This window comes from Crocodylus siamensis, chromosome 4 (genome assembly GCF_052110815.1).
Source record: "Crocodylus siamensis isolate JL-2025a chromosome 4, ASM5211081v1, whole genome shotgun sequence".
In the NCBI taxonomy this organism is placed as follows: Eukaryota; Metazoa; Chordata; order Crocodylia; family Crocodylidae; genus Crocodylus; species Crocodylus siamensis.
In genome coordinates this window covers 103,811,649-103,834,234 of record NC_143398.1, presented here as the reverse complement: position 1 = coordinate 103,834,234, position 22,586 = coordinate 103,811,649, and the positions used below count along the sequence as shown (strand labels likewise).

The 22,586-nt window shown below is 44.6% G+C and overlaps 1 protein-coding gene across 1 annotated transcript in view; it reads right to left on the bottom strand.

Annotated features, from left to right (window-relative positions):
- IGF1 (insulin like growth factor 1) overlaps positions 1–22,586 on the bottom strand; it is a 91,005-nt gene that overhangs the window by 43,346 nt on the left and 25,073 nt on the right. The window lies entirely within an intron of this gene.

The window sequence follows — 22,586 nt, the reverse complement described above, 5'->3', positions numbered from 1 at the left end:
TGTAAATTGGGAAAGATTAATTAACCTTTATTCCCATGTTTATTTTCATTTCTGTAACTCTGCACTCCTAAATGTAAGTCAGAATGGCAATTGCTTTAATGACACCACAAGGCTGTTTAGACAGGGCATCAATCAGAGTGTAAAGCAATTATTCTTAACCAGGGGTGAGGCAAAATCCTTTTAAGGGTGCTGCACAATATTAACACTGTTAGATGTGCAAACACCTGCACGTGAATCACAAGGCAAACTCAGAGATTTCAAATAGGAATCCATAGTTTCAAAACTTTCTGAACTGCTGTGGTGTGAATTCTTTGCAACAGAAGACTTACTCAATTATTTTTCTGGAGTAAAAAAACAAAGGAAAGCTAAGACTTTACATTTTCTGAAGGGTGCTTTGAGTTTAAAGAGGGGTGATTTGGATTGAGAAAGGTTGGGAGTCACTGGCCTGGAGAGCCTGTTCATGTAAGATTACCATTCTAAGGGCATTATCGCATGCTTTCAACACTCCTTAAGAATCTGTAAGAGGGAAGCACTCTCACTATTGGTTACTTAGGACCATGCACAATCAGCTTTAAATCAGACTGGAGCCCTCATCCCTCATCCTTCTAATTTGTAGACTTCAGGAGAGCTTAATATCATCATCTGGGATGATTTGACTTCGATGGAGCTAGGATTTCACTCCTAAGTTTTTGCATGATTACTCAGACCAAGATTTTTCTGATTTCCCTTTGCTGCTTTTAATCTTTCCCCTATATGTCAGTTCCTCATGCTTATTAATCATTACTGCTGTTCTGTAGGTTTGCCAATGTTAATCAATAACTGTCTGCTTTACTAATGACTTGCCCAGATCTTCTAATGTAGCATTTTAAAAGGCTTTTTGTTTATCCCTCTAGCAGATAGACATCAGGTCTAAATGCCATCTCTTTAAACCTCACAGTGGTTTTCATCTTGTACCTTGATACTGTAAAAACGTTACTTAATAAACCATGATCATTCAAAATTCTTAGAGATTAAAACAATAAAAATGAACTCTTGTTGAAATCTATTTACTTAACACAAGGGCTATGAAATCTGGAGGCCATTCATATTTCATATATAATTTATCATTTGTGTAATGACCTGCAATCAGTAGAAAAATTGTCTATGCCAATATTTTTGCCAATTGTTTGTAATGTAATAAACCCATCACAAAATATGCACCCACAATTTCGACCAGTTACACAGTAACATGTTCTGGGTATGTTTGGTTGTATTTGTGCATGTAAATATATATGCCTGACTTTATATATAAATTATAAAGTGTTTTTGCCAACTGTTACTATATAATGAGCACCGTGAGTACTGTCATTTTAAGAAGTTCTGCTGAAAACAACAAGGAAGAGGAAATGGGACAAATACGTACTATCTCTGTCCTAAACGCAGCCAGGTAGCTATCTTGACTTACCTAGCTGCCCTATCACTGATTCATGTAAAGTTGCTTCTGCATAACCTGATGTTGCTTGTCTCATGTTCAGTGACAGACTGACCTGTGAGCAACTCCATTCCTCCTTCAGTCTGGAAGGCACAGAAATTACAGGGCTTTTTTTCATTTAAGAAAATTTAAGACTCACATCCTATTCTTTGTAAAATTCACCTGGAAAATGTAGGCTATTACATTGGAAACTTGTCGTAGTTTTGAAAGTTTGTTCCTAACTTTTCCTGGAGGTTATGCTACCCTGGAATGGTCTTTGGAGTTGGCCATTTGTCCTTCCATTGTCAGGAGGTCCCAGATTACTTTGTAAACTGGAGAAATTTCTTATATTTTGTTGTAAGAGAAATTCTCTTGTAGGTTTGCCCCAAAATTCTAAGGCTGGCTCTCAAAATGTTTATTTGGTTTCTACACATTACAGATGCTGTAGTTCAAACAGGCGAAAAGTAGATCACAAAGGCAGAATAAGGTTTAATCATAGCAGAAAGGCTCCCCCTTGTGATACACATCTCTTTATCTTCTTTAGATTGGAACTAAAAATGATCTGACATAATCATAACACTACTAGTACTGCTAATAATAATTGGATAATGACTATTTGGTGATTTTGATTAAGATGAAGAAGCAGCAGTGGGACCTGTATGATGCTGCTTTGTGAGCATTCAGTTTGATAATGCTTCTTTCTTGCATTATTCATGGCTTCCTGTTTTATTTGTGCATTTACATAATCATTGGAAACTTGCAGATATTTGAATATTTGATAAGTTGAAAACAGTTGCTAAAACAAAACTTGTTTAGGTAGTTTTCTGTTACATGGAGAATTATCTTAACATCAATTCTACTAAAAAGGTTTTTTCCCCATTTACATTTTTAAACAGAATATTATGATAAAAAATGTTAAACCATATTTTAAGGGCAAAATTCCCATATACTTACTCCAGGGCAATGTTGTTTTTTACTACATGAAGTACATCCGTATGATTTGGGACCGGTTATGGAGTTGAGGCACTGTTCAATGCACATAATTATATCAAATATTGGGAAAGTGTTGCTTTTACAGTAGAAAGAGAGGGTACTGTAAACGCTGAGAACAAGATGCAATACATGTAGAATACATGAACTGTTTCATCCCGTATAGTGGGAGCTTAGAATTGAATCTAATTACACGTATGTGCATGGTGTGCTTATCAGAAATACTTGCCATTCCTCAAAAATGCAGCAGTGAGGAAGATTATCCCTTTTCCCCTCACCAGCATGACGTCACTGCATTAGGTCTTTTGTGCTGATAAACAGGACTTAGAAAAGGTTTATGTTCTTAGCATTAGCATTTAAAGTATAATACGCAATTTAATGTAGTATATTTTAGCTCTGATAACTCTTAATAGTTATCTTTCAAGATCATTAGGAAATTCAGTAATCATTTCTCCTCAGTTTGGAAAAAAATAGCAAAAGAGAGAGAGAGGGGTGACCTAAGGTTAAGTAAACTGTGTGCTGTCCTGTTCCTCTGCTGGTGTAACACATCTGGCAAGCATCTACAGTATTTCCAAACTGATATGCTGTAAAATTGCTAAGTAAATGTGATATTTAGGAATTTATGCATATTGTTAACGTTTTAGTGCTGAAGCTGGTAGTGATTATAGTGTACTGCATTTGTTCTCCTAATAGAGCAAACATTCCTAATTTATCATTTCACATGGTAAAACTTTTATATTCAACTCTGCGCTGGCTGAAGATGTAATAGCTGTGCTTGGACTCGTACTCTTTCTTTTTACATAGAAGGAATGAGATGAGCTTATGCCACCTCCCATATCTTACTGAGATTTGTTTTGACTTGTTTCCTCCAGAAACTGCTAACTTCTCCACAGTTTTGCATAGGCAATGCAGTAATGGTTGCTTCTGGCCTCTTGCTTAGATGCATACAGCCCTGTCTGAAGGAAGGGTGGGCTGTCTGGCACCTGGCCGAGCTCAGGGTGGGTACTACAGAGTGCCTGCTCTGTCCCCAAGGGACAATTTAAGATTTCATAGATGTCATAGACATTAGGGCTGGAAGGGACCTCAGAAGATCATCGAGTCCAGCAGCCCCCCCCCCCCACCCAAAGGTCAGAAAGTCAGCTGGGGTCATAGGATCTCAGCAAGATAAGCATCCAATTTGCTCTTGAAGGTGTTCAATGTAGGTGCTTGAACCACCTCTGATGGCAGGCTGTTCCAAACCTTAGGGGCTTGGACAGTAAAGAAATTCTTCCTTATGTCCAGCTGGAAATGTTCTTGTAGTACTTTATGACCGTTCAACCTCCTCATCCCTTGGGGCGCTCTGGTGAACAAATGTTCCCTCAGATATTGGTGGTCACCCCTGAGAAACTTATAGGTGGCCATCAGATCACCCCTGAGCCTGCTCTTTTCCAGGCTAAAGAACCCCATGGCTCTCAGCCTGTCATCATAAGGTCTGTTTTCCTGACCTTGGATCATGCATGTGGCTCTTCTCTGGACTCTCTCAAGCTTCTCCACATCCTTTTTGAATTGTGAAGCCCAAAACTAGATGCAGTACTCCAGCTATGGCCTCACCAAGGCCGAGTACAAGGGTAGAAGGACATCCTGGAATTTGCTTGAGAAGCATCTATGGATGCAAGCCAGCATTTTGGCTGCTTTACTAGCTGCAACATTGCACTGCAGGCTCATGTTCATCTTGTGGTCAATGATGACCCCCCAGTCTCTTTTTTCCATAGTGCTAGCCAGCGTAGCACTGCCAAGCCTATAAGGATGCTGCAGATTTTTCTTCCCAAGGTGGAGAACCTTGCATTTTTCAGTGTTAAACACCATCAGGTTCTTGTCCATCCTTTTGCTGAGCTTGTCCAGGTGAGCCTGGATCACCCGCCTATCTTCTGGCGTGGATGCTTCGCCCCAAAGTTTGGTGTCATCGGCGAATTTGGCCAGTCCACTTCTGACTCCAATGTCCACATCATTAATGAAGATGTTGAACAATATGGGTCCAAGGACATAGCCTTTGGGTGACTTCCATCTATTACTACCCTCTGGGTCTGACCACAGAGCCAATTTTCCAGCCAGTGGATCGTGGTGAACCCAAGGCCACAACTGGCCAGTGTCACCAAGAGGTGATCATTGGATACCAGATCAAAGGCTTTTTTGAAGTCAAGATATATGACATCAATCTCTTCTCCCTTGTCCATCAGATCACCTTGTCCAGGTGATAGGTCACCTGGTCGTAGAAGGAAATGAGATTGGTCAAGCAAGACCTACCTGCAACAAACCTATGCTGGCTGTCCCTTTGGATGTTGGCATCGGCCAGTCCCTTAAGGATGGCCTGTCTAATAAATTTTCTAAGATTTTCCCCAGGATAGAAGTCAGGCTGATAGGCCTATAGCACTTAGCTGGATCCACTTTCCTCCCTTTCTTGAAGATTGGCACCACAATGGCCTTCTTCCAGTCTTCAGGCACTACATCAGAGTGCCAGGAGTTCTCAAAGATCCGTGCCAGGAGCTGGGCTTTGATGCTCGCCAGCTCCTTGAGTACCCTGGGATGTAGATTGTCAGGGCCGGCTGACCTGAAGGTATCCAGCCTCTCAACGTGTTTCTTCATGAGGTCAGCATCAACGGAGCCCAGGGGATCTCCCTCACCTGGACCTCCCTGTCCTGTAGTGGGCATGGGCTTCCCATGGGACTGATGAAAGACTGATGCAAAGTACCCATTTAATAGGTTGGCTTTTTCCTGGGCGTCAGTTGTCAGTTGCCCGATCTGGTTCAGCAGCGGTCCAATGTTGCCCTTGCTTTTCCTCCAGCTCCCCACATATCTGAAAAGGACTTTTTATTGTCCTTGATGCTCTAAGCTAGTTGGAGTTCAGTTGCAGCCTTGGCTTTCCTGGATTGCTCCATGCGGGACTGGACCAGTGCAGAATAATCCTCCTTGGAGGTGAATCCCATCCTCCATCCTTTGTAGGCCTTTCCTTTTAGCCTCAGGAGGTCTGCTAGGTCCCTGTAGAGTCAGGGGGGCTGCTGTGTCCTCTTTCTGCCTTTCATTTGAGGTGGAATAGACTTAGCTTGTGCATTGAGGATTGTTCTGAAGTCAAGGACTTCTGTGTTGCTGACTGACTTGCCAGCTTTATGGTGAGGATTGTTCCCTTGAGGAGGTACCCACCCCCCTCACACACCCCATCCCTTCCACATACCCTGCCATATGCACAGATGCATGCACACACATACTCCAGACAGTCCCCAAACCCTGGCTCTCCACCTCCTGCTCTCCATAGACTATTGCATGTAGTTGCCGCTTCCACCACTGTGCCTGGCTGCATGTGTGTGCATGCATACTTGCACATGGTTCCCCTGCTTCCAGTTGCCCTACCCCTGCTCCCACAAGCAGCGCAGAGCAGAGCAGAGCAGAGCAAAATCCTGGACATTGGTTGAGATTTCAGAAAACTTCCCGGACAGAGATGGGAGGACTCAAAAAGAGGACATGTCCAGGAGACCTGGATGTATGGTAACCCTAGTTTTCCCCCTTCTCCCTGCAACTGCAGCAGCCCCAAGCAGCAACAAGCTTCTGTTTGGCAAAGAGGTCTGGGATCTCTTCCTCCCCAGCTGCTGCTGATGGTCACCAGCTGCAGGGTGGGGGGGAAGAGGCCACTCGGGCAGCTTCAGAGAGGCATGAGGGAGCACTCCTAGAGGCCAGTGTGGATAGGCTCCAAGTTCCCTCCACTAAACAGTGAATATCCGTTCAGTTCACTTGTGCTTTAACTTATAGCATTTTAAGTAAAACATGATAGAACACTTCTATCAGGGGCTTTCTGAACATCTGTCTTAGCCTTTGAGTTTATGACATTGGCAGAATGCCCTGGAGAATGAGAAGAAGCTTTTTTTCTGGACTTTACCCCTTATTTGGAAAAGTACAGATGCTGTGTTTCATCTAGATGAAAAAGGGTAAAATGTTTGTCTTATCTAGAGGTTACCAAACTGTGGTATGTGTATCCCTGGGGGTATGTAAGACATGATAGGGGAGTGGTGGGGGGGGGGGGGGGGGGAGGTACACAGGAGAAATTGTTTCCCATCAGAGAGTTCTGTTTATTGTGGAAAAGCCTGCCCAAGAACATCACACTCTTTAATTGGGAAGATTTATGCTGGCCCTTTCTTGTTAGAACATTTGATGGCTCAAGGTCTTGAATGTTCTACCCTGTACTTGCTTCTAGGAACTAGCAGCTGCAGTGATCTATTTGATGACAGCCGCTTCACGAGGCATCAAGGGAAGAGCAGGTTACAGAGGTTTGTTCCCCTGTGGAGTTTTTGGGTTCAGGAACAGCACCTTCTACTCATGCCAGTATTAGCAGCACTGATTTTCTTTTTGGTGCTGACCATCCTGTCTCATATTGGAGGCATGACAATGAATAGCAAACCAGTTGCCAGAATTTTAACCACTACGTGATTTGATTCTTCTCTCCTAAGTAGGAAGGCCCTGAAGAGATGGTCAGATCAGGATAACAGCTTTATTGTAACATTCTTATCTACCTTTAGGCCAAACACATTCCAGTATGTGTCTGGTAGCAGGTGTAAAAGTAGAAGTGAGTTGAGGAGAGCACTTACTACCTATGGGCTTTCTCTCTACCCAGACCTGTCCCTGTTGCTTTCCTGCTGTAATGGGGTGGAAGAAGCACCAGAGCTGTCTCTCTCTGCCCCAGCCAGGCTGCACTAGGGCTGGGTTCATTTGGGGACAGGGATAGTGGCAATAGCAGGGCAGAAGAGTAGTTTCCCCCTTCATGCCTCTTCTCTTGGGAGCAGGCACAGGGAATAGGATCCAACCCCCAACCTGCTCATCCCCACCCATCCCAGCTGTTGTTTTCCTTGTACCCAGCTGAGCCCAGCCCACATGCAGCTTGGTTCTGGCAGACAGGAACAGCTCTAATGCTTCCTTCAGCTTGGGGAAAGCAGTAATGGCAGGCAGGGGAGGTGGGGCAAAAAGGAGGAGAGGCAGGTTTTCACTTCCTTTAAGGGATGACAAAAATCACGGAGGCTCCCATGGTCTGGCCTAATCCCAAAGTGGGGATCCAGCCCATTGACACAAAAGGCTAGCACATTTTATGAAGGCTGTTGCCAGAGGAGTTTCTCTTGCATTTGATGCCTGATATAAATAGCATAGCGCTACTTATTTTTACAAAGGATATAGCAAGCTCAGTAGCCTGAATGGGAGCCATATCAGTTGGTACAGAGGCATTCCTGAACACTAGTTTCCCCATGTTTAATCTAAGAGCTTGTTAGCTCAGACTTCTCAGCTGGCCACTACTGCTGGGGTACCAAGCAAGGGAGAAAGATGGCTTCTATGTAGTGGGATTTATAGGTCAAAACTGATGTTTTTATTTGCATCTGGGGCTAAATGGGGAGTAGTGCAGCTTATGGACCAGATTGTAATATGCTGCCCTATGAGAACTGTTCAAAAAAGCTTCTGCATTCTGCAGTAGTAGAGCTTCCTAGTGATATTCAAATTTGGCCCCATGTAGAGACCAAGCTACTGTCAAGGGCTAGGGACAGGCATTCAAGAAGCCTCAATTGATTCAATCGTTGTAGGTTAGTCTAACCCACAAAACTTGAACTGATTTGGAGGTGGATAGACATTCCTTTTTCATTCCAGAAATGCAGGCACGTACCTGCAGTCGCTTAAGCTAGAAGCTGGGGCAGGGGGAGGGCCTAGAGCAGCCCTTCTCTCCCTTTCCTGTCATAGTGCTGAGCTGAGGGGGGCATGGCCAGGCCCCAGCAGGATGGTCTGATTAGGGAGGGGTCCTTCCTCCCCCCCGCCCCCGGTCGCTGCTTCTCTGACTAGCGAAGGAGCCAGCATGGAGTTACACAGCAGTTACTTATACAGCAGGGAGTTACACAGTCTTTATCAGCCCATCAGCAAAACAAAAGTAGCTCTCATTAGTTCAAGCTCTTAAACAGCTACCTGTTGATTAGCTACAAAGAGCCCTAAGATGACACTGTCTTATGTCTGCCTTTGTCCTGTCTCCCATAGCATGGACTGTAGCCAGCATGTGGTATGCTAGGTAATGTTGAGAGGTGTCTGAGTAAACTAGAAGGGAGGGGGGAAATCCCTGCTTCAGCAGGGAGTGGTGAGGGGGAGGGGGAGGGGGAGGAGTAAGCCAAGCAGATGCTGCTGTACCTGCAGTCTCTGCCAGAGCTGTATCCAGGGAAGGGGCCAGCCCTGCTGGGCTGGAGCAGAGAGCAGAGCCACATTTAGCAAAGCATCTGGAATGCTGGGGGACTCTGGTTTAACTTAAACTAGGAAAGGGTCTGGGATACACATTGCATAAACCGGTTTGACCCAAATCAGTTAAGTCTAATACTACATTCAACCAGGTTTATCTCAAACTGGTTTCAGCCATTTTAAAACTGGATTATCTGCACTGAACGTCTGTTCTGTCACAGGTTTAAACCAGTTTCTGATCACTTAAACTGGTTGGTGTGTAATGTCTGCCTGTAGCCAAGGTGTAGAAAGTAACTGTAGAGAAAGTACAAACCAAACTCAACTTAGTTTTAGCTGTAATGGACCTCTAAATTCTCAATGCATTTTAATCCACTAAGGTCAAAATCTCCTTGAAGTCAACATTAAAGTGAGGTGTTTCAACACACCAAAGATTTGTTGTTGATTTCCATGGGAGCAAAACTAGGACCAAATTTCTGCTTTTAAAACCAGTAGAAATCCTGTCATAATTTATCAAACCAATCCCAGGCACTTTATATAGGCAGTGTTTCTGTGGATGTGCCCCACTGTTAAGTCCCACAACATTTTATATAATGGTGAAGTGCTTGAGGGTACCCTGTACAAACACATAATATACAATAATGGCTTGTTTGAATGCAGTAGCTAATTCTCATTCAGCCTATATAACTAACTTTAACCTATAATGTTTGATAATGTTGATGTTGGCTAATTTGTTACCCTTTTTCAACAATGTAATTACTTATGAATGGATTTCTAAAGAAAAATAGATAAAAGAACCTATGTCTGAAGAAAAACAAAGGAAAGGACAGGGTAAAAACAGAACAATTCAGGCATGTTGTGTTTTAAAAAAAAATAATTCAATTACACCTAATAATAGAAATAATCCTCTGCACTTACGCAGCCCTTTCGATGCATGGTTTTCAAAAGCATGGAAAAGGTGGATAAATATAACTGTCTGCACTTTACACGTGGAGAAACAAAGACAAATATAGGTAAAATAACTTGTCCATGGCCATGTTAACCACACTGCAAATTAGTGCCCAATCCAGGAATAAATTTAGCTTTTCCTACTGCTCTGTGCTTTATCTGCTGGATCATTTTCTGAGCCCTCTGAATCACAGAAGACGAAATGGAGACACTTCAGGCTATGTCATTTCCTACCTATTCAGAGCTCCAATTTGTGGAATCCTGGACTGCATAGCAGGAACTGAATTAGTCTTAATTGTTTCTTAGCAAATTTGACCCCTGCAATGGTTAGTCCTTTCCTTTTATAAATGCAATATTATGGATGAGTTTTCTGTACTAGCACAGAATCCATTGCAAGGATGCTTGAATTTGGAGTACAATGGAGGAACCCATCTGTATCAATCTCCCAGTACCTAGAATTCTTGTATACTGTCTTTCAGTCACTTCAGTCAGTCCCCAGATTAATTTGTCCTAGGCACAGTTCATTCAGCTAGTAGTGTAGCACCACCATGCTGGTTATCGCTGCATATATTTTGGTAAGGATTTGATTTTATTTTGATGCAAATGTGGATGAAAAGTCTTTATCAGAAGAAGTTATTCATAAAAACCTCTACCATCAACTCAAAGTGGTGGGGAGAGCCTGATCCTGATGCATCTATTTTGAATAAATAAAATATTCCAATTTTCATTGTTAGCTTTCTGGCAACCCCTAAACTCTTTTTCTCTGAAAATATAGAGAGCTCATATTTCAAAAGAAATGTTTTGAACTATCTTTTGTTTAGCAGTTGACAGTGTGGAGATCCATAGTTGCTGAATGCATGTATAACACATTTTTAAAAGTGGCATTGCTATGGTTATGCATTGTGCAACAAGATGATGTCAGCCTTCTGATTGGAGTCATGCTCTTTAGCAATGCAGCTTGGATGTGAGAGTTCACATGCGGAAGCCTGTCCAACAGTTCTAAGAATTTTATATCTTTAAAAGTATTCAATATATTTCTTTGTGTGTTGAGGCATTGGCCTTCCAAGCTCTTGTTGTTGTTTTTCCAGAAATCTCAGTGAACTTGGGGTCATTGGATCGCTCTCTCACTAGCTGCATGAAGGCTGAACAGCCGTCAGCTCAATTACTGTAGTTTAAATGCATCCAAAATTGAATGCAGGGCAGTACTTTAAAAAGCATTATGGCTGAGCCTTTAAAATAGTATAAAGGATGTCATGTAGACTGAAAAAAGGGAGGCAATTCAAAGTAAAGACTTGATATTGTGCCCTTGGCTCAGACATGTGAGATGGCATGAGATGGACTTTAAAATTCCAGACTTTTGTCAGTTTCAGGCACAAACAGTCTATTTATTCTAGTTTCTTTGTGATTACAGGCCTTTCAGCAAGGAAACAGTCTTCCACTGATATACAATTAAATCTGAGTTTTCCTGGATAGCTCTCCATCTTTTGAGGTTATAAGCAAGCAATAAAATGAAACTTTTACTCAACATATAATCAACCTGTTTTGAAAACATAGAAACAAGCAGCTATCAGTTTCTCTGTCTGTCTGAAAAGCCCTGTCAAAACCAGTTAAGATGGACTCATGGCATAAAGCTCAAGTTGTCCGCTCAAAGTCTTCAAAGGAGACATTGGTTTACTAGAGTTACACACAATGGGGAGGGAATAAAAGCCACAAAAGAAGAAAGCACCCTCCCATAGCACACTGACACATAGAAAAGGCTATTTGTTTGTAGTTTCCTGGTTTAATTCCAGCCGGGCTTGGTAATCAAAAGGCATTATTATCTGAAAGCTATTGTGAAATGAAATAGTGGTTTCAGCTATAGTTCTTGGTGGGTAAGCATTTACATCACAAGACCGCAGGCGCTAATTGGCACTCTTGCTGGTTGTTTCAGCAGACTGCCCAATGATTAATGGAGTCTGAGTTATACTTTCCCTGCTAAAGGTCTGGGGGTGGTCAGTCCAGCTGAAAGCTGAAGCCCATTCACACCTTGTTGTGAGGGATACTTATACAACAGCCAAGGGCTCTGTACTTGTTTGGACAAAAAATAGGGTATGTCAGCATTGTCTGTCAGTAGCTACTGTGTTAGTTTTAAAAAGAGAAAAATAAGGTTTTCATTAAAAAAAATGTTTGATCACTTCAGCTAAAACCAGATATTATGAGAAATCGTATGGAAGGATTTGATTTCATCATGTTTTTGGACCAAGCTGGTTTACACTGAATACAAATCTTATGTGGCCCAAGTCTGTTCAGTGACTGGCAGCATTGGCACTGACAGCAGGGGCCCCACAGGGTTCCTTGACACCTCACCCCTAGGTGGGCTGTAGGGGGGGCAGTGTTCTCCCTTCCTCCCTCTCCTACAGCCCGCTGTGAGATATGGGAGATCTTTACCTCCCAAGAAAAACATATAGCATTCAAATTAGTGCAAGAGGAGAGAGCTCTTCCTGTCTGGAAGTGATCTAACTTTCCTATGGAAGCACTAGTTCTATTCTGCAAGAAACCCCTTGAATGGCTGTATGCTTTTTTGTGCCAGGAGAAAAGCTTTTCACACCTAGAAGAAATGTGGTGCCTGTCTCTGCCTTAAAAATGTAAGGATGAAGGACATTAATGTTAACTGGAATTGCTGTAGTAACTAAGAATTTCAGTGGTAAATTAGAATAATTTCCATGTTACCCAGTTACTGCACTTGTTCCCTACTGTACAAGAAAATATTCTGATGGCTCCATGGTAGGGGCAGCTTTACATTGGACCACCACAAAAAGACATATTTCACCTATTAAGTGTGGCTTCACTATAATACACTTGACAGAAGTGTGTGTACATGTAGGAGGGGTATTAGTGACCCTGTGTCAGGACTGTATATCTTTCCCTATTGCGAAGCTTTTCTGGATTTCTTTTTTCTCCCTTTTGGAGACTTCAGCCTATGCAGCAAGACTAGGGCACAAGGCTATTCCTAGATAAGAAGATTTTTTTAAATTGTTGCTGGAACTGTCCAGCTGTTCATATTTTGCCTGTTAAAAGTTTGAGTGTGTCATATGTTTCTTTATCAACTGGTTCACACAGTATAACTCTTCTGCCCAGTGTGGTGGTGAATTGTCTTTTACCACAAGTGGTAGAGAGCTAAGCTGCAGTATCAAAATTCAGACCCTGCTAGACTGCTTTGAAGGAGTGGGAGGGACAGTTGCAGCTGCATATTATGGAATTTCGTTTTGCCCTTCTACCTCCATTTTTCTGTTTGTATACTGGGGATAATACTATTTACCTATATCCCAAAGGATTAGGAGAAGTAATTGGCTAATGTGTGTACAATGCTTTAAACTTAAAGTGCTATTACAATTGCTAAATATTGCGCAAAATCTAGGTGGACATCCAGTTACTAAGGCACCTAAATTTAGGAAACAATTTGCACTTTTTTCTCTCTCTCAGTTGTATCAAATAGGGATAAATACAAGAGAGTTGTAAGGTGAAGTCTATTAATCTTCGTACTACAATCAGATATTTTAGTGATGAGTAGTGGAAAAGAGGTGGTAAGGAAATTAGTAATTCTTTATTCACTGCACTTTCTGGCTAGTGTGCATTTGATAAGGCATAGGGCCAAATATTGAACTATGAGGTCAAAATAAATATTGAACAGCTGTGCCTTTCCCTGAGCACCATCCATCCTGTGCACTAAATTACATCAGGATCCTATAAAAATTGATTGTGATCATATAAGTACAGACTATATCAGAATGCAGAATATAATTTGCCCAAGGCTACATAAGGGAGGAAAAGTAAGGTCAACACCTTCATAGATTTTTAAATCCAGAGGGGCCATTATGATATGCTAACCCAGTATTTCTCTAGCTGGGTCCCTGGAGGTATGTGGTGACCTTCTGGAGGGTATGTGTAATGCAGGAATGGGAAAGAAGAAGAAAGCAAAGGGGAAATAGAAATAGAGGAAATTAAAGGGTTGTCCTTCATTTTTTTTTCTTCTAAATACCTTAGGCACTTAAAGAAGTTACCCTGTCATTAAAATGACATGGAATATAACTTTTTTATAACTAGTCATCACAGGGGTACATAACAGTAAAACAAGCTTAAAATGGGGACTACAGTCCAAAAAAGTTTGAGAATCACTGCTGCATCCAGACTTTGTCCATTACAAAAGAGAGAGAATTTCAGCCACTAAGTCTGTCTTTACTGCTTCCTAGGGCAACTATCAGGCCCGGCTTTTAGCCTAAACCTGCTGCTCATTTACATTTTAATTCTCTGACCTTATGCTCCCAACAGCAGGCCAGCCACCCCCCAGGAGCATCAAGGCCCAAACCTGAGCTTTCTTTTTTTACTCTGTTTAGTAATCACCCAGGCTCAGTACAAAAGTTAAAAAGCCTGTGGCAGAAAGCACTCTATCACGCTTTACTTAAAGTGCTATAAGTTAGAGCAAATTCCAACCAGACACATGCTCTTTGGTGGGGGAGGACTCAGTCCCTGCCTGTATTGGCCAAGGTCAGCATATGGAGGATGTTCCCACATGCCTCCCAGGAAGCTGTTGCAGCGGCCCTAACTGCTGGAGTGTGTCAGCAGTGGCTGGGGGGGGAGGGGAGGAAGGGAGCCCTGCATCCCATGCAGACCTGGCTCAGACCTGTCCCTGCCCCCCGACTCCAGCCAGCAGGCTGGGGGGGGGGGCCCTGACTGGGGGGATGTCACTCTCTTCCTCCAGCTGCAGCCAGCAGTGGCAGTGTGAATTCCTTGTGCCACTTTTTGCCACAACTAGAATTCTTGCTGGGGGTAGGGGGGGATTGTGGGAAAGGATCCCCCCTGCCAGGTAGCTTTTGGCTTGGGTTTTGCTGAGAGAAGGCCCAGGCCTGCACCACAGGGGGGGATTTTTCCTGCCCCCTCCCCCCACCGGAGTTCTCAGCATGGTGAAAAGTGGTGCAGGGAACTCGGGCTGCTGCTTCTGGCTGCAGCTGGGGGACAGGAAGCCCCTTGCCATAGGGGAGCTGGCCTGGCACCCAGCAAGACCTGAGCCTGGAAGCTGGGAGGGACCTGCCTAGCAGAGAGGCTCATTTCTCCTAGGTGCAGCTTGCAGTGCAAGTTCCCTGTGCCACTCTTCACTGCACTGGTAATTCTGGTGGAGGTGGGTGGAAAAGGAGTCCCCCTATTGGGTAGGCTCCCCTAGCTTCCTGGCTTGGGTCTTGCTGGGGGTTGGGCAAGGCCTCCTCATGGAAGGGGAGCATTTTCTAAGCCCTGCCAGAGTTCCCAGTGCAGTAAAAAAGCAGCACAGGGAACTCATGCTGCCACTGCTGGCTGTGGCTGGGGAAAGAGAGCCACTTGTCATGAGTAACACCCCACAGCTTACTAGCTGCAGTTGGTCCCTACAGCAGAGGGGGCTCCCTCCCCCTGGTCCCAGTTCCTGGTGCCAGGAAATGCTAGGCCAGGCTTCCCCTCCTGCAGTTGCTGGATGTTGCTTTCAAGAGGCTTGGGCAGGGAGCAAGGGAGCCCTCTCTACCATGGGGACCTGGCCCGGCCCCTTACAAAGACCCCAGCTGGCAAGCTGTGGGAAGGTCTCAATGGCGAGGAGCTTCCCTTTCCCCCACCCTAGCATCTTGACAGTGGCAGCCAGCTGCTGCAGAAGAGCTGCCCAGCCCTGCTTTTTGCTGTGCTCTGAACTGAGGCAGGGGTGGGGAAGGGAGTCCCCATACCACATGAACCAGGATTGACTCCCCTGACCCTCCAAGCCAGCAAGCTGTTGTGGGAGGCTCACATCAGGGGGGAGCTCCCTTGCAGGTCCCAGTGCAGTGAAAAGCCAGAGAAACCCTCCTCTGCAGCTTCTGGCTGCAGTTGTCAGGTCTCTCAGGCAGAGGGCATGGGTGAATGGAGCCCCCCTGCTGCCCAGCCCCAGCCTGTCCCAGCCCCACCCCCGAGCCTCAAGCCAGCAAGCTGTGGGCAGGCCCTTATAGTAAGGGGGCTTTTTTCCCTTACTAGCTGGCAGGGAATGGGGGCTGCTTTTCCAGTAGCTGCAGAGGGAGAGCCTGGACTCCTTTCCCCACAACACCCTTGGCTGGGCTGTGGTGTGCCATAGTATGGGGACTGGGACAGAAACTTCTCTTCCCCCTTCTAAGTTAACCCTTGATGGGATCTGGCACAGGTGTTCAATAAAGCACTCTAAGAGAAAGCCCTTTAAGTTAGTACCAATCCATCCAGGGTTAACTTGGAGCTGGAGCTGCCATTTTAAAATGCTTTATGTGCTGTGAACATCTGTTCTGTTACAGCTGTAAAGCATTCTGCATGCTTAAAGCACATAAAGTGTAACTAGTGTACCTCGTTCCAAATGCTGCAGAAAGACTACCATTGGCCCTTCTGTCTCCCCCTCTATGCTTTTACTATTAATTTTACTTTCTTCATGTTGAACCTTTATTCTGTATTTTGTCTGGCCTACTTTTGGGTTTTGGCATCTTGCAAACAGTGCTCTTGTTTAGTGGAAAGGTAACATTTGAAGTTCTGATTAACTACTGTCTGTTTCAGAATGCCACCTGACAGAATATTTATTCAAATTCAGCCTTCATTATTTTTAGCTCACTCTGGAAATTATTAGATTTCATTTGATGCCTCACACACACTTGCTAGAATTAAGAAGACTTCATGCTGAGTATATTAGAATAATTCACACCACAGACAGCCATGTCAGTATGTCATTTTTTAAAATTTTAGAGTTGTTTTATGTATCTCTGGAATTTTCAAACACCCAAGAAATCTATTTCCTACTTTCAGAAGAGATTCCAGGGACAGATTTTCAAATGTATTTAGGTATCCAATGCTGGAAGATGGATAATGGGCATTTCCAAAATGCCTAGGAACCTCTCTATCACTAATTTCAATAGAACTTAATCACCTCTGTATCTCTGTAAGTTTCTCTGGGTGCTAATCCACAAAACCCAGACCAGCAAAACCAAGTACAAAGATGATCCATGGTACCTTTGAAGCACAAAGTAAATTCATTACAATATAAAGTCATAGGTTGCATCCAGATGAGCCTGCACATGTCTCTTCCAGCTTCTCAAACCCCTTTGAGGGGGCTTATCGGGGGGCTGGGCATGTGGGCCCTGCAGGGGAAGTAGCCCCTGTGGGGGCCATTTGGCCTCTGTTGGGGAGGCTGTTACCCCTGATGGGGGGCTGCAAAACATATAGGTATTTAGAATTCACTTTATTATGATGATAGAGACACTGTTACACATCCAAACTGCTTTAACACTGTAGGTATATCAATAAAACATTGCCCAACTGAGCGCTGTCTCTCTGTCTCTCTCTCTATATATACATAGTGGTCTTTTGTTTTAGTCGTGGAGGAACATGGATTTGGGGGTATTTTACAGAGTGACTGAGGTTTTTTTATCAGGGATTTTTCAGTTTTCAAATAGGGAACACCAGAATTTGTGCTAGGAAGGCCAGTGGCAGGACCCTACCTGTTCAGATCTGGCACCTTGGACCCAGCTGAAGGTGGCTGACCTCCTGGCCATTTGGGGCCAGGAGGAAATGCTTTGACAGTTTAAAGTAGGCCACCACACTGGGAACATCTTCCAGATGAGAGCTGCCCAGATGGCCAGGCAGGAGCATGCATGGCAGTAGTGCCGCACAAAGGCCAACCCTGCAGCCACAGCCCACTGGCAGCTGGCCCAGAGGGGCAGATGCCTCCACTGGCTGTGCAGTCCCCATCCAGATCTGGCAGGTGTACAGCAGGTCACAGTCAGGCAGCATCCCCCTCTGCCAGATGGCTGCAGTGGGTAGAGGGTGTAGGGAACTCTCAGGGCTGCTTCAGCAGTCCAGCTGGCACAAGGGTTAGTGTCCCCAGTTACCAATTGACTGGGCCCCAGAAACTCCTGAGAGCAAGTAACCCTGAACTACTTGTCAGGGCATCTTTTTGTACTAATGGGGCCAGGACAGGGCAGCTTTTAATATTGCTGGGGACAGCAGAGATGCTGGCCCTGGGCTCTTGCTCCCCCGGCTGCAGATCTGGGAGGAGCCAGTCAGGGTTATTTTGCCCCAAGTGACACAATTTGCTTTAAAACAAAGTGCATGTCTGAGCATGTGTGCTGAGGCAAAAAGCCCTGGCTCAAATTTTCACCACTTCTATTTGAGCTGCTGCAAGCACACATACTTGCATATGTGGATGCGCCCATAGACTCATAGAGTCAATGAACCTGAAGGGACCTGTAAGATCACTGAGTCTGGTCCCTTGCCATAGGCAGGAGGTTAAAGAGCTCAAACTAGTTTAACAAGGTGCTTATCCAGCCTCCTCTTGAACACCTCCAAGGAAGGTGACTGCTGGAAGTGTGTTCTAGGTTCTAGTTATTTTTATGGTGAAATAGTTCTTCCTTATGTCCAGCCTAAATCTTCCCTCCATTAGTTTGTGCCCATTGGTCCTCTTCCTCCCAAAGGATAGCTTCCTGAAGAGTTGCTCCCCCAGATCCTGGTGTTCCCCCCTGCCATATTTGTAGGTGACTATCAAGCCACCTCACAGCCTCCTTCTACCCAAACTGAACAAGCCCAGCTTCTGGAGTCTCTCCTCATAGGGCCTATCCTTCAGGCTCCTAGTCATGTAAGTGGTCCTTTTCTGCACCCTCTCAAGTTTATCTGCATCCTTCTTGAAGTGCAGTGCCCAAAACTGGGCACAGTACTCCAGTTGCACCCTCATCACTTCTGAGTAGAGAGGGAGAAGCATTTCTTTGGATCTGTTGGCAACACATTGGCTGATGCTTTTGCCCTGCTGGTGACGTCCTTTCACTGTTGGTTCATATTCATCTTCTGGTCAATTGTGACCCCCAGATCCCATTCAGATGCCATGCCAGCCAGTGGGCTACTGCCTGTCATATAGTTGTGGTGAAGGTTCTTTCTATGCAGATGAAGGACCAAGCACTTTTCCCTGTTGAACTTCATCTGATTTTGATCAGTCCATACAACCAGTCTGTCAAGGTTATCCTAGATTTTTACCCTGTCCTCTGGTGTGACTTTATTTCCCCACAGCTTGGTGGCATCTGCAAACTTAATCATAGAGCATTCCACCCCCTCATTCAAGTTGTTGATAAATATGTTAAAAAGCACGGGTCCAAGCAGCGATCCCTGTGAGACACCACTGATGGCAGTCCTTCAGGATGAGGCCACCTCATCAATTACAACTCTCTGGTACAGGCCTCTAAGCCAGTTATCTATCCACCTCACCATAGGCTGCTCCAGGCCAGTATCCGCCAGTTTGAGAGAATTTCATGGGAGACAGAATCAAAGGCCTTACTGAAATCTAAGTAAATGATGTCTACCTCATGAACCTTGTCTAGCTCGTTAGGTACCTGGTCATAAAAGGACACCAGGTTTGTCAGGCATGATCTACCCTCCACAAAGCCATGCTGGTTATTTCTTAATATCCTGTCACTTACAAGCTTGTGATTGATGACCTCTTTAACAATATTTTCAGAAGTTTTTCCAAGGATTGAAGTCAAACTGACCACTCTGTAGTTTGCAGCCTCCTCCCTTTCTTAAAGATGGGCATCACGCTGGCCCTCTTCCAGTCACCCAGGATCATCCTGGAGTTCTACAACTTTTGGAATATCTTCATCAAGGACCCTGCTATGAGTTCAGCCAGTTCTTTCAGGACTCTTGGAACCAGGTTATCTGTCCCAGTGGACTTGAAAACATCCAATTGTTCTAAGAGGGCCCTCACATGTTCGGGACTGATTTCATGTTATCTGTAGGCTTCCTTGTGTTCTCTGGGCCTCTGGACAGAAGCACAGCTCCTATTAGCCTTCCGGAATACTGCTGTGAAGTATTCATTTAGGAGCTCAGCCTTTTCATGGGGGTCAATGGTGGGCTGTCCCTCCATATTCAGTAGGGGTCCCACAGAGAAGCTTGATTTCTTCTTGCCTCCCCATGTACCTGTAGAAGGACTTTTTGTTGTCCTTTATTTTGGATGCCAGCTTGCTCTCCATGCCTGTCTTGGCTTTCTGTATTTAATACCTGCAGACTGTGGTTATATAATTGAACTGTTCTCTGGTTGCTGAATCTTTTTTCCATTGATTATATGCATCATTTTTCTTTCTCAAAAGTTCTCTAATGTCCCTGTTGAGCGAAGCGGGTCTCTTGGCTTCTCTCCTACTCTTTGATTACATGGGAATGGCCTCTTTTTGGGCAGTGAGAATTGCTCCCTTGAAAAGGCACCGTTGCTCCTGAACTCCCAAATTGTCCAGTCGCTGGTTACAGGCGAGTTTTCTAACTAGCCTTCTGAGTTTGTCAAAGTCTGCCCTTCTGAAATCTAGGACTTCTGTTCTAATTAGGATCCTAGCCTTCTGGCAGATGGTGAACCTAATCAGATCGTGGTCACTGGCACCCAGAGTGCCTCCAATCTTCAGGGTCTCTACCATGTCATCTTTCATAAGCACCAAGTCCAGAGTGACTTTACCCCTAGTAGGTCCTTCAATGACCTGTGACAAGTCATTGATAGCTGCCAGGTAATTAGCTGACTTGCTGGAGCCAGCCAATGGTCCTCCCAACAGATGTCAGGGTAATTGAAGTCATCCATGATAATCAGGTCTTTAGTTCTAGCTGCCTCAGTCAATTCCCTGGAGAATGCCTGATCATTCTCCTCTTCTTGGAAGGGAGGTCTATAGTAGACTCCCACCTTCAGGTCTCCCTTTCCTGAACCCCCTTGTATCTTGACCCAGAGGATCTCAAGAGATCTCTCCCTACTATCAAACCTGACTTGCAGGGAGGGGTGCTGCCCTTTCATGTAGAGGGGTCTCCCCTCCTCCCTTCTTCCCAACTTGATCCTTCCTGTGGAGCCTATAGCCCTCAATATCCACTGACCAATTATACCTCTCATCCCACCAGGTCTCCATCAGCCCAGTGAAGTCAGATTCCTTGTCTGCCACAAGGTAAGCCAGTACCTCCTGTCTATGGAAACAGCAGAAGCATGGGCAACAAAAGCATCTGAGTTCCCTTCTGTTTGCTTCAGTTTTTTTGTTGCTATGTGAGTATCTTAGGGCATTGGTGCTCACCTGGGTCTCCACTATGTCAATGCCCTCTCTCAAGTCATTATGGAAAGAGGAGTCACGTTCAGTAGAGTATTCATGTATAATGGTGGAACCTCTGCCCTCTCCCCTAAACATGCCTAGTTTAAAGCCCTCCTCAGCAAGTTGGCAACTCTCCTAGTAAAGAGCGTTCTCCCTCTGCCTGTGAGGTGAATACCATCTTTTGCATGTAGACCACTGCCATTGAACTGCATACCAAGGTCAAGGAATCCGAAGCCTACATGGTGACACCATCTGAGAAGTCTTTGGTTGACCTCTCTTTGTCAGCCTCAGCCCCTGACTGGGAGGACTGAGGAGAAGACCACTTGTACTCTTAGCTCCTTGAGCTTTGCCCCCATGGTCTTGTAGTCATCCATGATTCTCCCAGGGCTATTTCTTGCCATATTGTTGTTGCCCACATGGACAAGGAGCATGGGGTAGTGGTCCATAGGGTGGACCAGCTTAGGGAACCTTTCCATAGCATTGCAGATCCTGGTTCATGGAAGGCAGCAGAAATCTCGAGCAAGAGGGTCTGGATGACAAATAGTTCCTTCTGTGCCCCACAGGAGAGATTTTCCCATGACAGTCACTCTTCATTGCTTCCTTGGTGGGGGCAGATGTTCTCATCTTGTTTGCAGTGCAGAGGACACAGATGCACCATCCATCAATGTTGTGAGAGCTGCATAGCTATTGGGCAGGGCTATTGGTGGAACAACTGAGGCGCCTTGTGGCTTTGGGCCTGAAGTGACCAACTTCCATACGCTGTTGGTTGGGTCATCTTGCTCAAGCCTGTTGTTCTTCCTGGTTCCCATGGTATGCTTCTCTGGGTGCAGGGCCTGGCAGTACATGTCGATCTTTGCCTCGTGTTCCCTGATAGCATGCAGCCTGTTCACCTCCTCCTGGAGCTCCCTCATGCAGCTCTCCAAAGTCTCCACCAGCAAGCACATCCCACAAGTGGGAGTGCCAGTGCCCCAGCTCCCAGTCTCCAGCAGATGTTTCATTATGGATATCAATGAAATGATCAAAAGCAAATGGAAGTCAATAGGAGAAAGAAACTGATGGGTCATGGCCATCTGGAGTGAAACTATGTATTACTTGAAACAGTTCAGCAATTTGGCTGCTGAGGCTTGTTTTTAAAATGCTCAGCTTTTTAACCTGGGCTTTGTCAAAGCTAGAAATTTAGAAAAAGTACCCAGAGGTTCTTCCTTCCATCCAATATGATATGTCTTCTCATTAGTATAATCTGTGCTGGCTTTACCACTACCAAAACCTACCATTATCCCTTAAGTTATTGATTAAATTTACTGTTTCAAAATTCAAAAATAACCTTTTAAAGTCAGAATGTGCTACCTGTTACCTGGTTGTTTGGTTCTTGTTGGTGGTGGTATCAAGTCTGATTTATTTAAAAGTTTCTATCTATTTCAATAGATTTCAGGCTCATCTCTAACGTAGCATAGTGCTTGGTGGGTGACTAGGGCACTAACCCAAGATACCAACTTAAAAGGGGCATAAGAATGCCAGCTGCTGTCACTGCTGGCCCAGCTGCTACAGCTGGCCTAACCCCTGCTGCTGCCCCTGCCACTGCTGCTGCACAGGAAACAGACTCTTGTTGTTAGACCTCTGTATCTGTTTTAAATCAGGGTCATCCAGAACATAATTTACATTGGAAAAATGTCAGCAAAATTAGAATAAAACCACCACCACTCACAAGTCTTATTCTTGGTGATGATAGGAAACAGTTCAGTTAGGTTTATGGCTTTAATCCCTTTATGTTTTAGAAACCCAAGTAAGGTGTCTGGAACAAAAAATTTCAACTTAAACAGTCAGAGCTGTAGTAGCAGGATGGTATTACAAATTTTGCAAAGAAGGAAAAATTAGGTCCCTTGTCTTTGAAAGTATTAACA